The sequence below is a fragment of the Sceloporus occidentalis genome, unplaced genomic scaffold (genome assembly GCF_023333645.1).
Source record: "Sceloporus occidentalis isolate IW3139 unplaced genomic scaffold, rSceOcc1.0.p SCAF_19, whole genome shotgun sequence".
Classification (NCBI taxonomy): Eukaryota; Metazoa; Chordata; class Lepidosauria; order Squamata; family Phrynosomatidae; genus Sceloporus; species Sceloporus occidentalis.
Genome location: NW_028316999.1, coordinates 11,828,930 through 11,844,313, shown reverse-complemented (window position 1 = coordinate 11,844,313; position 15,384 = coordinate 11,828,930).

Below are 15,384 nucleotides of genomic sequence, written 5' to 3'. Positions count from 1 at the left end.
GTATTTAGGTATTTGTTCTGTTTTCGGAAACAGCTCATATGCCTGATATTTTAATTATCTTGGCACTTACAGGGTTAAATATAAATGACGCACATAGCTGTTTCTAAATAAGAATTTTAAAAAATGTGGTATGCTGGGAGTTGCACCAAAGTATATATTTTTGGAAAGTGGACATCCCAAAGTATTTTACTAGGGGCATTTTAACACTTTTGATTTAACCATTTTAGCACCAATCTGTCCTAAATATTCCAGTGAGATTTCATTTTTTTTATTTTTAACACGCATTGTATCGAAACAGAGTATTTCAGTACATTTTTTTTCCCGAGTACATGAAATTACTGAAATAACTTATGATTTGTATTCAGAAACCCCAGAAGGGGATTTAGGGGTAATTAATTCAGAGGGCTTACAAGTAGGAAGACAATACACTAGAGCAGCAGGAAATGCTAGCATAATGCTTGGTTGTATAGGGCGAGGTATTAGCTGTCAGTCTCTTCACTGGTCTCCTCACTCATCTCTAAATAACTCCTAACCAGTCTCTCCACTCATCCAGTGGTCTCCTTCTATCCTCTCCTCTGATTTCTAGCTCTCATGCACGCTTACAAGATTTCTCCAGGGCTGCCTCTATCCTCTGCAATGCCCTCCACCGGTCTATCCCTTTTTCCTTGCCTTCGGTCCTTCAAATCCCTCAAGACCCACTTCTTTAAGGATGCTTATAATATTGCATATTAACACCCCCAATATTCCCTTAGATTACAGGATAAAACTTACTAGGAAAGGTTAAAGGATCTTAACCAGAGCCGGCCTTAGGCGTTGTGGCGCCCTGTGCGGACTACTCCTCTGGCGCCCCCCCTCACTACTCCCCCTCTGCCCCTTCAAATTATGTTAAATAAAGTTTAAAAAGTTTAAAAAAAATGTCCCGGGCAGGCTCCCCTGCTACCATGGCACCCTGTGCGGTCGCACAGGTCGCACACCCCTAAGGCCGGCCCTGATCTTAACATATATAGCCTGGAAGAAAGATGTGATAGAAACATTTAAATGCTTTAAGGGGAGTCAACATGATAAAGGAAGAGAGTTTATTTTAAAGAAGAAATACTACTACAACAAGAGGACATAGTCTTATGCTAGAGGGGCAAAGGCTTAAAAGTTACATCAGGAAATATTACTTTACTGAAAGGGTAGTGGATGCAAGGAATAGCCTTCCAGCAGAAGTGGTGGATGTTAATACAGTGCAGGTGTTTAAGCAAGCATGGGATGTGCATAAGTCTAAGCTTAGATATAAAATAAGGCCAGGAACTAAGGAAATTATTCAGAGGTTGGGCAGACTAGATGGGCCAAATGGTTTTTATGTGCCATCACTCTCTATATTTCTATGTTTACTGCTTCCTCTCTCACCTAATTTCTTATTTTTTTATAAAATGGAAGGGGGTCTTGTGGCTGCATGTGTCTCTCTGCCTGTGCCTGGCCAATCCTGCCCTGTTCACTGACCTGTGTCTCAATGCCCTTCCTTACTCTTTGGGATCAATTATTAATTTTTCTGTCTGTCAGTGCCTGTCCTGCCCTGTGGCCTGCAGTACAAAACCAAATGTAGATCTCTCCCTTAACCTAGATGTGGTCCTGCTGTAGGTGAAAGGTGAGCCCAGAAGGTGTCACGGACCTCCACTTTCGGAACGCCCCTCTCTCTCTCTACACAGAGACCAGGAGAGGGCACTGCCAGGTTGAAGAGTGAAATGACCACACCAAGAGTGAGCAAAGCCTTCCGCATAAGAGAATAAAAGACTGTACCAGGTCCTAGGTATGACAATTAATTTACAGAACAGTTCAGTGTTAAATGTTTTTAAAAAACTATTTCTTAATGCATACAAACAACATAATTTTCCTAAAAGCTATGTTACTATAAACTGGACTTTTTACAGCTTCTACACTAAGCTCCCTAGTTAGAAATACTTACCAACATTCTTGATCCTAATCCAGGGATACAAAAAAAAGCCATATTGCGTAGCCATCGTATTGATACTACAAATTGTTCTGCCAAGGAAACAACTCTTTATGTATCTACTTTTCTTGATATCTTGACGATATGTCTGCCATCACTGAAAAAGCACTTCCCACTGAAATTCTTCATCCCTGAATCAACTAGCAAGGAGTTGAGCCCCAAGCTAAGAGGATAGACTGTTGAGTGTCATTCCCAACAGTGAGGAGGTGTAGACAGGTACTGTGATATTCAGCACTGAGTGTTATATGGATAGCAAAGTCCTGGCCAGGTAACACAGAATACCAGGGGTGGTAGCTGAAGTTGCAAAGTTGCCCAGGGAAGGAGTTGTGTCCAGTCTTACTGGTAATCCCATTAGTTTGGGGATAATAGGCAGATGCCAATAAGATTCCCACAAAAAGTTCTCCAAAACAGCTCCAAAATTGCACTCCTCTATCCAATATTTACCGTATTTGCTCGATTATAAGACTACCCCCCAAAATCTGAATATTAACTTAGGAAAAAAAGAAAAAGCCTGAATATAAGACGACCCTAAAGGAAAAAAGTTTTACCAGTAAATGTTAATTCATGTAAACTATTTTTTTAAATAAAAGCTATGATTGAGAAAAATATTTTTTTTGTTTTTATTTCCTTGTATTTTCCAAACTGTCCCCCAGTTACGCACATCTGCCCCCAGGCTTGCCACACCAATATGGCACTGTGGCCCATGATATGCCTTTTAACCCTCTATATGCCACTGTGCCCCATGGTATGCCTTTTGGCCCCCTATGTGCCACTCTGCCTCCAGAAATGCCTTATACCCCTATATCCCATTCTGGCATTTGGGGGGTTAAAATGCATATTATGGGGCAGAGTGGCATATAGGGAGGTATAAGGCATTCCAGGAGGCAGAGTGGCATTAAGGGAGTTAAGAGGCATTGTATAGAGCACTCTGCCTCCAGAAATGCCTTATACCCCTATATGCCACTCTGGCATTTAGGGGGTTAAAAGGCATATTATGGGGCAGAGTGGCATATAGGGAGGTATAAGGCATTTCAGGAGGCAGAGTGCTCTATTAAATGCCCCCTTAACGCCACTCTGCCTCCTGAAATGCCTTATACCTCCCTATATGCCACTCTGCCCCATAATATGCCTTTTAACCCCCTAAGTGCCAGAGTGGCATATAAGGGTATAAGGCATTCCAGAAATGCCCTATGCCCCCATTTAACACACACACACGCACACTCGCACACACACACTTACCGGTGCTTCCAATTTCCTGCTGTATTGCCGGGGCAGCGGGTTGACGTCTCCTTCCGCTGCAGCCGGAAGGAGGTGGAGTTGGCAGCGGGGGTTTGTCTGCGTCCGTCGCGGATACCTTCCCCGGCTGTCAGAGATCAGAGTTCCCCGCACCGGTGCCGCACCAGTGCGGGGAACTCTGATCTCTGACAGTCGGGGAAGGTATCCGCGACGGACGCAGACAACCCTCGCTGCTAGCCACACCTCCTTCCGGCTGCAGCGGATGTTGTCTACGCGGATCACGTAGACGTCAACCTGCTGCCCCGGCAATACAGCAGGAAGCACCGGTAAGTGTGTGTGGGGGGGGAGACAGGAGGATCCAGGTCCCCTGCAGCAGTGCGGGGGATCTGGATCTTAGTCTCATAATCAGACCTCTATTTGAGGTCTGATTAGAAGACAACCCCGATTAGAAGACGAGGGGTATTTTTCAGAGCATTTGCTCTGAAAAAAACCTCGTCTTATAATCCAGCAAATACGGTATATGATTTGCTCTGGAACCATGAAGGAGGATTTTTTTTTTTAAAGAAAATCCATACTAATCCAGGAGCAGAGCTCATCTTGGGTAGGGGAACAAAATGAGCTATTTGAGAAAAGCGATCAACAATGCCAAAATTACAGCATTCCACTCTGCTAAGGGGGAAGGTCCGCAATAAAGTACATGGCCAAGTAGGTCCAGGGAGGAGCAGGAACAAGGAAAGGTTGAAGGAGTTTGGAAAGTCAGGAAGGTGGAGGTTTATTGGTTGCACAGCTGTGCAAAAGTTTTGTTGAGCTGAGTGATCTTAGGAAAGTTGTTGATGAATGATCTATACTAGTTGGCAAACCATCCGAAGCGTTGGAGGGATTTTAGAGCCTAGGGTTCTGGCTGATAACTTCTTAGGATCAATTTCAAAACCAGATGCTGAAATTATGTATTCCAGGAATAAAGCATGAGAAACTTCAAACTGACCCTTCTCTAGCTTGGCATAAAGATGATTTTGATGTAAGGATTGGAGGGGGATATGGACATGTTTTCGATCCACCAAATCCACCAAACATTATTATGAACTTGAGTGTAATGTCACTATGTAATTTATATTATGAAACAGCATACACAAATCCAAAGCAACAAACAGTACAGTAGGACTACACCGGGGTATCTGTGCTGAGCAGTTCTGGATGTTTAACTTCAGCGCCCCAAATCATCGGCAGATCGGGGGGGGGCAACGAGGCCCTAAGTTCTAGGAGGAGGCAGGGGTAGCGTTGCAGCTCACAACACAAGCTGCATCAAGCGCAGGCTGAGGCTTCCTGAAGTAAGTGAACAGGTTGGCAAATAAAAGGAAATAAAAACAAAAAAATCATTTTTCTCAATCATAGTTTTTATTAAATATGAAAAAATAGTTTACATGTGAATTAATATTTATTAGTAAAACTTTTTTCTTATAGGGTAGCCTTGTATTCAGTCTTTCTTTTTTTCCCTAAATTAATATTCAAATTGTGGGGGGTCGTCTTATAATCGAGCAAATATGGTAATATGTGCTTGCATGGGTATGCATGTTTGTGTGCATGCTTGAGTATGCATGTAAGTGTGTGTCTGCCTGGCTATGTATGTGTGTTTGGGTACATGTGTGTCTCCCTGGCTATTTTGTGTGTGTCTGCATGTTGTGGGTGTCTGGGTATGTATGTTAATTTCCGTTTGCATATGAACATCAGTGTATGCATGTGTGTGTCTGCTCGGGTATATTAGGATGTTAGAATGGGTGTCTGGGTATGTTAGCATGTATTTCTGGGTATGTTAGTGTATAAACATGTGTCTGGGTATGTTAGTGAAAATGTATCTGGGTTTTTAATTGTATTATCATGTTTTTGTATGTGAGCCTGTGTGTTTGGGTTTGTTAATGTGTAAACATTTGTTTTTCTCAGGGTATGTTAGTGTGAGTGCCTGAGTATGTTTTTCTGTGTGTATTTGTCTTTGTATGTTAGTATGTGTTTGTTTGGGTATGTTTGTGAGTGTGTGTGTGGGGGCGGTATTTTAGTGTTTGAACATATGTCTTTGATGAGTTTAGTATGTGTGTGTATCTGGGTATGTTAGTGTGTGAACATATGTCTTTGGGTTATTATGTGTGTGACTGGTTGTGTTTGAGTATCTAGGTATGTTTGTGTGAGTGTCTAGATGTGTATCTTAGTGTTTATTGTCTGTGTGTGTAAGTGCTGAGTGTTTTGTGTTGGTGTGAGTGTCTGTGTGTGTTAGTATGAGTGCCCCTCACAAAGTGAATCTGTGGATGCGCATTTGGCCCAGCTTTCCTTGCCTCAAGCCAAGATTGGGTGAGCATGTAAGTGTAATGTAGTGGTCATGCTGTATAATGGTTAAAATTTCAAAACACATGAACTCTGTGAGTTCTGCTTGGCTTTTGCAGTTGCATTTAGCTTGGACACACAAGCGAATCCTGAGCGAATCTCCTAAGTGACATCTCTAAGTGAGGAGTTACAAGCAAAGAAGGAGTTAAAAAGCAAGAAGGAGGGTAAAGTATAAATCCTTGTGATTCCATATATTTATATATATATATTGCACCTTACTGTCTGTTTTTGCCAGTTATTTGAGCTATCCCCATTGCCAAGATGTCCTCCATGTTTGACAATGCGGTCAGGTGTACATCTTGGTCAATGTATGCAATCCTTGATCAGCGCTTCGAGGGTGCATATTGCTGTGCGAGATGTGTGCGGGTTGCTCATTTGGAAGCACAAATCCTGAGTCTAGAGGAGCAACTGGCAACACTGAGATCTATTGACAACTTGGAGAGGCGTCTGCTGCTCACTGAGCAAGCTCTCTAGGGGGTAGAGGTGGGGGAGGATAGCGGGATGGAGGTACAGGACAGTCAGGCAGCTAGCTGGGTTACAGTTAGAAGGCGGGGTAGGGGGAAAAGCGCCAGGGAGGCTAGTCCTGATCTAGCACACCCCAACAAGTTTGCCCGGTTGGCAGATGAGGGGGGTGTTAGTTCAGAGTTAGCAGTACTGCAGCAAGTCACTGCCTCTGACCACCAGAGGGGTGTCTGCTCCAGTAAGGAGGGAAGGAGGAGCGCAGGGCAGGCCAGACAGGTGCTGGTAGTGGGGGACTCAATTATTAGGGGGACAGACAGGGCGATCTGTCACAAAGACCGGGATCGCCGAACAGTGTGTTGTCTGCCTGGCGCTCGAGTTCGGCACATCGCGGATCGGGTTGACAGATTACTGGGAGGGGCTTGAGAAGACCCAGCAGTCATGGTGCACATTGGCACCAATGACAAAGTGAGAGGTAGGCGGAGTGTCCTTAAAAATGATTTCAGGGACTTAGGTAGCAAGCTTAAGGCAAGGACCTCCAAGGTAGTATTTTCTGAAATATTACCTGTACCACGTGCCACACCAGAGAGGCAGCGGGAGATTAGGGAACTAAACAAGTGGCTCAGAAGCTGGTGTAGGAAGGAGGTGTTTGGGTTCATGGAGAACTGGGCCGACTTCTCTGTCGGATACAGGCTCTACGGTAGGGACAGGCTGCACCTCAATGGGGAGGGTGCAGCTGTGCTCGGGGAGAAGATGGCCAGAAGGGTGGAGGAGTGTTTAAACTAGGTAAAGGGGGGGAGGGAAACTACAATATAGAAGGGGAAGATAGTGTAGATAGAAAGCTGGGGCTTATAAATGTACCTGGGGGTGGAGCGGAGGGAGGGGTTAGAATAGTCAATAGGGATAGGCTTCATAGGGAAAAAAAACCATACACCTCTAAATTGTATGCTTACTAATGCCAGAAGTCTGAAAACTGACGAACTGGAGTTAATAATGTCTGAAGAAAACTATGACATAGTGGGTATAACAGAGACATGGTTGGATGATAGCTATGACTGGGCGGTTAACATACAGGGTTATAGTCTATTCAGGAAGGATCGAAAAAAACAAAAAGGGGGAGGAGTTTGCCTTTATGTAAAGTCCAGCCTAAAGGCCACACTGCGGGAGAATATATGTGAGGGAAATGATAATGTGGAGTTATTATGGGTAGAAATATATGGAAAGAAAAATAATAAAATACTGATCGGGGTTTGCTATAAACCACCAAATATAATGGAAGCAGCAGAAGATCAATTATTAAAGCAAATAAACAAGGCAGCAAATCACAATGAGGTGGTTATTATGGGGGACTTTAACTATCCCGACATAAACTGGGAAACAGAGACCTGTGAATCTCATAAAGGAAACCGGTTTCTGACTATAAGTAAGGATAATTATCTGTCCCAAATGGTACAGGACCCGACCAGAGGGGGCGCCCTACTGGACTTAATATTAACCAACAGACCTGACAGAGTAACTAATGTGCAGGTCAGGGGGTATCTAGGAAATAGTGATCACAATATGATACATTATAACTTGTCCTTCAATAAGGGAACTCTTAGAGGAGCCACAAGAACTATGAACTTTAGGAAGGCAAAGTTTGATCAACTAAGATAATCCCTTAACACTGTAAATTGGGAAAATGTCCTCAAAAACAAGAGTACAGACACTCAATGGGAGATTTTTAAGGATATCTTAAATTCTCACTGTGAAAGGTACATACCGTATGGGAATAAAAGAGTCAGGAACAAGAGAAAACCAATGTGGATAAATAAAAATGTAAAGGGGGTAATAAATGGCAAAAAAAAAAGGCAGTGAGGAAGCACTAAAAATCTATCGGGAAAAAAATAAAATATGTAAAAATCAGATAAAAGCAGCAAAAGTGGAGACAGAAAGACTCATTGCCAAAGAGAGTAAGACAAACCCCAAAATGTTCTTTAACTATATAAATAGTAAAAAGGTTAAAAATGAAAGCGTTGGCCCCTTAAAAAGTAATGAGGGAGAAGTTATAGACGGGGATCAGGAAAAAGCTAATCTATTAACCCCTTCGCGACCTTTGCCGGTTCAGGACCGTCATGACATGAAGGTCACTAAATGACCTTTGACGGTCCTGAACCGTCAAAAAGTAAAATAAGCTTAGAAAGTGATCAACGATCACTTTCTTCGCTTAAACGGCGTTACTGTAATGCCTCGATGTCGAGGCATTCAGCAAGGCCGAGATCGGCATCGGGGGCCATGTCTGGCCCCTCCCCGAGGCGGACGCCCGTTTTAAAAGCATTTAGGAGGCGATCAACGATGGTGTCGCTGGAATGCCTCGATCAGGAGGCATTCAGCGACACCAAACACTTACCTCTGGGTTGGCTGTGACCGCTCCGGAGAGCGGTCACAGCCGCAGCTGCCGGTGTTCTTCGCCATCAGCAAGATGGCGGCCGCTCTGTAAAAGAAACAAACAAGTTTTTAAAGTTCGCTAGATGGTCTAGAGAACTCTGGCTCCACTTGCAGGTTGAATACAGGTACTGCATTCAACCATGCAAGTCAGTGGAGCCCAGCTTTCTAATCACAATGTGATTAGTAAAATATAAAAAAAAAAAAAAAATATGGAAAAAATTAAAAGTGCTAAAATTTCAAAATAATTATGCAGTGATGTCACTAGATGAACCATCCAGTACCAGCAAAATGTGTAAAAAAAATATATAAAAAAAAGTATTAAAAAAATAAAATAAAAAAATAAAGTTTATTATTTTGAGCAAGTGCTAAAATTTCTCAAAAATCTCAACAAAGAGTTAAAATAAAAGCACTTCAAATACCCAAGGGGTGTCTAATATAAAAAAAAAAATGGCTGATGGGGTAAATTGGAGTGGCTGAGCTCAAAGACTTTCCAAAATGGACAAAAAAAGCACACTTCCCAAATGTGGCATTTTAAATCTCAAACAACCCGACAAACCCATGCATGTCGGGTATCACTGCACTCAGATGTTCCTGAACACACATTGGGGTGTTGTTTGACAGTGGCATATACCAGGACCTGTATATCTATAACTAAAGTACAATTTGTGTGAAAAAAATAAAAAAAAATTACTATTACAAAGTTTGACAAAGTGTAGTTGTATAATTGGCGCATGGAAAGGGTTAAAATAACAGCATTTGGAATACCCTGGGGTGTCTAGTTTTCAAAAATATATGGTTTGAATTGGTTAAATTGAGTTAACCGGCTTCAAAGATGTTCCAAAGAGGAGATGGAGGCAGACTGACCAGATTTGTTAAAAAAGATTTGGAAATCATAAAACGCTGCTTGTACTTATTGCCCTATAACTTACAAAAAACAGCAAAAAAACATAAAAACATTGGGTATTTCTAAACTCAGGACAAGTAGTAGAATCTATTTAGCTAGTTTTTTTACTTGCTTTTTTAGGTGAGTAAAAGATTTTTCAAATAAAAGTCATAAAATGTGTTTTTTTTTCAATTTTTCACCATGTTTTTTTTATTTTTTTTATAGTAAATAAGATGATACGATCAAAATAATGGTATCTGAAGAAAGCCCATCTTGTCCTGAAAAAAACAATATATAACTTATGTGGGTACACTAAATGGGTGAGGAGAAAATTACAGCTGAACACAAGCACCACAAAAGTATTAAAACAGCCTCGGCCCCACAGGGTACAAAACGAAAAATGAGCCCGGTCCTTAAGGGGTTAAATATATTCTTCTCTGCTGTATTCACAGAGGAAAATGAAATTATAGGCCTGTTAGTTTAACTTCTGTTGTGTGTAAACTGTTCGAGGGTTTCCTAAGAGATGGTATTTTGGAGTATCTCAATGAAAATAAGTGTATGACTCCATATCAGCATGGGTTTACAAGGGATCGGTCCTGTCAAACTAACCTGATCAGCTTTTATGAGGAGGTGAGCTCAAGACTGGATCGGGGTGATTCGCTGGATGTCGTATATCTTGATTTTTCCAAAGCATTTGATACGGTGCCACATAAAAGGCTGGTACATAAAATGAGAATGCTTGGGCTGGGGGAGAATGTGTGTATATGGGTAAGTAACTGGCTCAGTGATAGGAAACAGAGGGTGGTTATTAATGGTACATACTCTGAGTGGGTTACTGTTGCTAGTGGGGTACCACAGGGGTCAGTTTTGGGTCCTATTCTTTTTAATATATTTATTAATGACCTTGTAGAGGGATTGTATAGTAAAGTATCAATCTTTGCAGACGAAACTAAGCTCTGTAACGTGGTTAACACAATAGAGGACAGTGCACGATTACAAATGGATCTGCATAGGTTGGAGGCTTGGGCTGGGATGTGGCAGATGAGGTTCAACACAGATAAATGTAAGGTTATGCACATGGGGAAGAAAAATCCAGGCTGGGAATATGTATTAAATGGGAAAACACTGGGGACGACTCACATGGAAAAGGACTTAGGAGTTTTAGTTAACAGTAAATTTACCTGTAGCGACCAGTGTCAGGCAGCTGCTGCTAAGGAAAATAAAATCATGGGGTGCATCAAAAGGGGCATAGATGCCCACGACAAGGAAATAATTCTACCACTGTACAAGTCACTAGTCAGACCACACATGGAATACTGTGTACAGTACTGGGCACCAGTGTACAAGAAAGATATAGTGGAGCTGGAGAGGGTTCAAAGACGGGCAACCAGAGTAATAAGGGGAATGGGAGGACTACAGTACCCAGAAAGATTATCAGAATTAGGGTTATTTAGTTTGGAAAAAAGACGGCTTAGGGGGGATTTAATAACTATGTATAAATATATAAGGGGACAGTACAGAGATCACTCCCAGGACCTATTTATACCCGGGACTGTATCTATAACAAGGGGACATCCTCTACGGTTGGAGGAAAGAAGGTTTCTACACCAGCACAGACGGGGGTTCTTTACAGTAAGAGCGGTGAGATTATGGAACTCTCTGCCAGAGGAAGTGGTAATGGTAAACTCAATAAAAGAGTTCAAAAGGAGCCTGGACGTGTTTCTTGAAAGCAATAATATTACAAGTTATGGATATTAGATTAATAGGGACAGAACGTTGATCCAGGGATTTATTCTGATTGCCATATTTGGAGTCGGGAAGGAATTTTCCCCCTGGTATGGGGCAATTGGCATCTGCTTCATAAGGGTTTTTTTGCCTTCCTCTGGATCAACACAGTAGGGACACAATATGTATATAGGTTGAACTTGATGGACTTTGGTCTTTTTTCAACCTTATGAACTATGTTACTATGTGTGACGGATCGACCTGAACCATGTCTGATCTTCACTACATGCAAATTTTACAGCTCAATGCGCTTACAAACAAGGCTTGCATATATCTAAGTTTACATTTATGATTTAACAAATATGAGTGTATTCAATATATATATATATATATATATATATATATATATATATATATATATATATATATATATATTCTACCTTTATTGGTTCAGAGCAGCACTGAAAGGGGCACCAACTAACTATAAGGTGGCAAAGTCATAAACACAAATCATGATAAAATAAATCACACCCTACACTTGTCGCATGACAAACCCAGAAAAGAGTGATTACCCAGTGAACTTTCCATGTTCAAAAATAATTGACTATCTGTCACCTAAATCTAAGGATGGGGTGAATGGTCACGCTACTTATAGCAGATGCTAGATTGTATGAATGATTTAATAACTCTTTACAACTTTAATAACTATTTACAACTTGGAAATCCTTGAAGGTATATGTCTGCCATCAGTTAGATTAATTTTTTCCAATCTTTCTGTTCTTACAGTCAACAATATGAAAACATTTTCTCCCTATGAACAATGATTTTAAACATATTTTCTGATTTATATAGGTTAATTGTAGAGCAGTATTAAGACAATATGTTGGATTCACAGTGATTCTTACCGATCAACTCCATTGTTAGATTTTCTGAAGAGATATGAGAAGCCTATATACAGTGGTGTCGCTACAGGGGGGCAAGGGGGGGCAATTGCCCCCCTTAGGTTATTCCTTGCCCCCCCCGTTTCCCCCCCCCGCCGAATTTGGAACCATCCAGCAGATTGCCCAGGACAGTCCCGCAATGGGACTTTAAGTCCTGGGCGGCCTGAAACGCTTTTTTTTTTTTTGGACGCGGAGGAGAGAGAGGGGCGCTCAGGAGTAAAGACAGAAGCCTCGTACTCCCACCGCAGGACTTTAAAGGTGAGTGAAATACAAAGGGGGTGAGTAGGGAAAGAGGAGGGAGAGGCAGGGCCGGCCGAAGACTTAACGCCGCCTGGGGCGAAGTTTAAAACGCCGCCCCCCCCGCCGACGCCGGGGGGGGGGGGCGGCATTTTAAACTTCGCCGACGCCATAATCTACGACCCCCCCCGGTACTTACCTTTAAACAGTCCTGCGGCGAGTCTCTCTGCTCTGCCACGGTGCCGGCTTGTAATGCTGAGCGCCGGAAATTGACGTCACTTCCGGCGCTCTGCATTACAAGCCGGCACCGGGACCGAACAGGGAGACTCGCCGCAGAGGAGAGAGAGAGAGGGGCGCCGAGCGGGTAAGCGAAAACCACTCGGTGCCCCTCTCTCTCTCCTCCGCTTCAAAAAAAAAAAAAAAAGCGCTTGGGGCGGCAAAGTGCCGCCCCTTCTAAAGTGCCGCCTGGGGCAATTGCCCCAGTCTGCCCCATTATAGGGCCGGCCCTGGGGAGAGGGGTTAGAAAGTGATAAGGGAGGGAGAAGGGGTAGAATGTGATAAGGGAGGCAGAAGGGGTAGAAAGAGATAAGGGAGGCAGAAGGGGTAGAATGTGATAAGGGAGGCAGAAGGGGTAGAATGTGATACGGGAGGCAGAAGGGGTAGAATGTGATAAGGGAGGCAGAAGGGGTAGAAAGTGATAAGGGAGGGAGAGGGGGTACATGTTAATGAGTGAGTATGAATTAATGTGTGGATGCATTGTGTGAATGTGTGAGAGTATGCATTAATGTGTGAATGAATTGTCTGAATGAGGGAGAGCATGAGTTAATATGTGGATGAATTGTCTGAATGAGGAAGAGCATGAGTTAATATGTGAATGAATTGTCTGAATGAGGGAGAGCATGAGTTAATATGTGGATGAATAGTCTGAATGAGGGAGAGCATGAGTTAATGAGTATGTGTGTATCATAGATGTGTAATTGTGGAAGGGCAAAGATGGCACTCACCGGGGAATTCTCCCTGACAGCGGGGGAAGGTCTGCGCGATGGACGCAGACAACCCCCCTGCTAGCCGCACCTCCTTCCGGCTGCAGCGGAAGTCTACACGCTGCCCGGACAACACACCGGAAGTCAGAAGCACCGGTAAGTTTTTTTTTGGGGGGGGTGTTAAATGGGGGGCATAAGGCATTTCTGTAGGCAGAGTGCTCTATGAAATGCCTTTTAACCCCCTTAATGCCACTCTGCCTCCAGAAATGACTTTTAACCCCCTTAATGCCACTCTGCCTCCTGAAATGCCTAATACCTCCCTATATGCCACTCTGTCCCATAATATGCCTTTTAACTCCCTAAATGCCAGAGTGGCATATAGGGGTATAAGGCATGTCTGGAAGCAGAGTGGCACATAGGGGGTCAAAAGGCATATAATGGGGCACAGTGGCATATAGAGGGTTAAAAGGCATATCATGGGGCCCAGTGGCATTTAGAGGGTTAAAAGGCATATCATGGTGCCCAGTGGCATATAGGGGTTTAAGGCATTTATGGGGCAGAGTGACAAGCCTGGGGGCAGATGTGCATAACTGGGGGCAGGTTGGAAAATAAAAGGAATTAAAAACAAAATATTTTTCTCAATCATAGCTTTTATTAAAAAAAATAGTTTACATGAATTAACATTTACTATAGGAGACTTTTTTCCTATAGGGTCGTCTTATATTCAGGCTTTTTCTTTTTTTCCTAAATTAATATTCAGATTTTGGGGGGTCGTCTTATAATCAGGGTTGTCTTATAATCGAGCAAATACGGTAATAACTGCAATGCTGTTTTCATGTATTTATTTGATCTATACATGCAATGCTACGTTTTATATATTGTTATTGTATACCTGCAAATACAGGATTTGTATGTCTGATTCTGTTGATTTGATATATACCTTCAGTGCTGAGATCACAAGCGAATTTCAATTGATCTATGCATGCAAAGCTGGGTTTGTGTGTTAATGTGTTGATCTATACCTGCTATCGGTAGGTAGCAGGTATAGATCAACTGCTGTCCCTGCTGCCTATATATATATAGGCAGCAGGGACTAATATTAATATATATCGGCAACTGGGGCTAATATTTATATATATATATCAGCAGCAGGAACTAATATTAACGAAACTGCCAGTTCAGCTGTAATTTTGAAATCATGTTTCAATCATAGTCTTTACTTCAAAGAGATAAGTACTCATTATGTAGATAAAAATGCATGTCTAATGCGTATATGTGATGGGCCATCACATAAATCAATAATAAAAGAAGGGGCTTGCTGGGGGCATTAATACAAATAGTGGTGGCTGGAGGCGATTATACAAGGGTGTGGGGGCACCACATTAATCTATACTAAAAGGGTGCTGGCTGGGGCATCAATACACAAGGGTCAAAAACACTAAGGGGGTATAAACAACAATGCAGTGTGAAAAATCCATCCTGATGTAGATGTCAGTGACGTAGATTGTGTCCTGCTGTTTGTGTGTTTTTGGTTATCAGTGTACCAGAGCCTGTCCTGGGGTGTGTGTGCGTATAGGTGTTGGTGCGGCACAGCCTGTCCTGGTGTGTGTGTTTTGGTGTCCGTATGGCATAGCCTGTCCTGTGTGTGTGTTTGGGTGTCGGTGTGGCAGAGCCTGTCCTGGTGTGTGTTTGGGTATTGGTTTGGCAGAGCCTGTCCTGGTGTGTGTGTCTGGGTGTCGGTGTGGCAGAGCCTGTAATGGTGTGTGTATCTGGGTGTTGGTGTGACAGAGCCCGTGTTGGTGTGTGTGTTTGGTTATCTGTTTCCTGGCAGTTGGAATTATTTAATTTATACTTATCCAGAGATAAAATGCCCTCCTTAAGTTGTAGTGATTTCAGGGGGCAAAACATTCAAGGCCCTGAAATCATTTAGTGGATAAGTTGAGGTATTGTGTTATTTATGCTATAATATTTATTTCAAGGATTAGTCATACTAAATTGTGGCTTCAGGCTTCCCATGTTGAATGACCGAGTATTAGTCCAATAACAAAAGTATCATTCCATAGCACATTACTTTTGGCAATATATATATATATATATATATATATTCTCAGTGGTATGATTTAA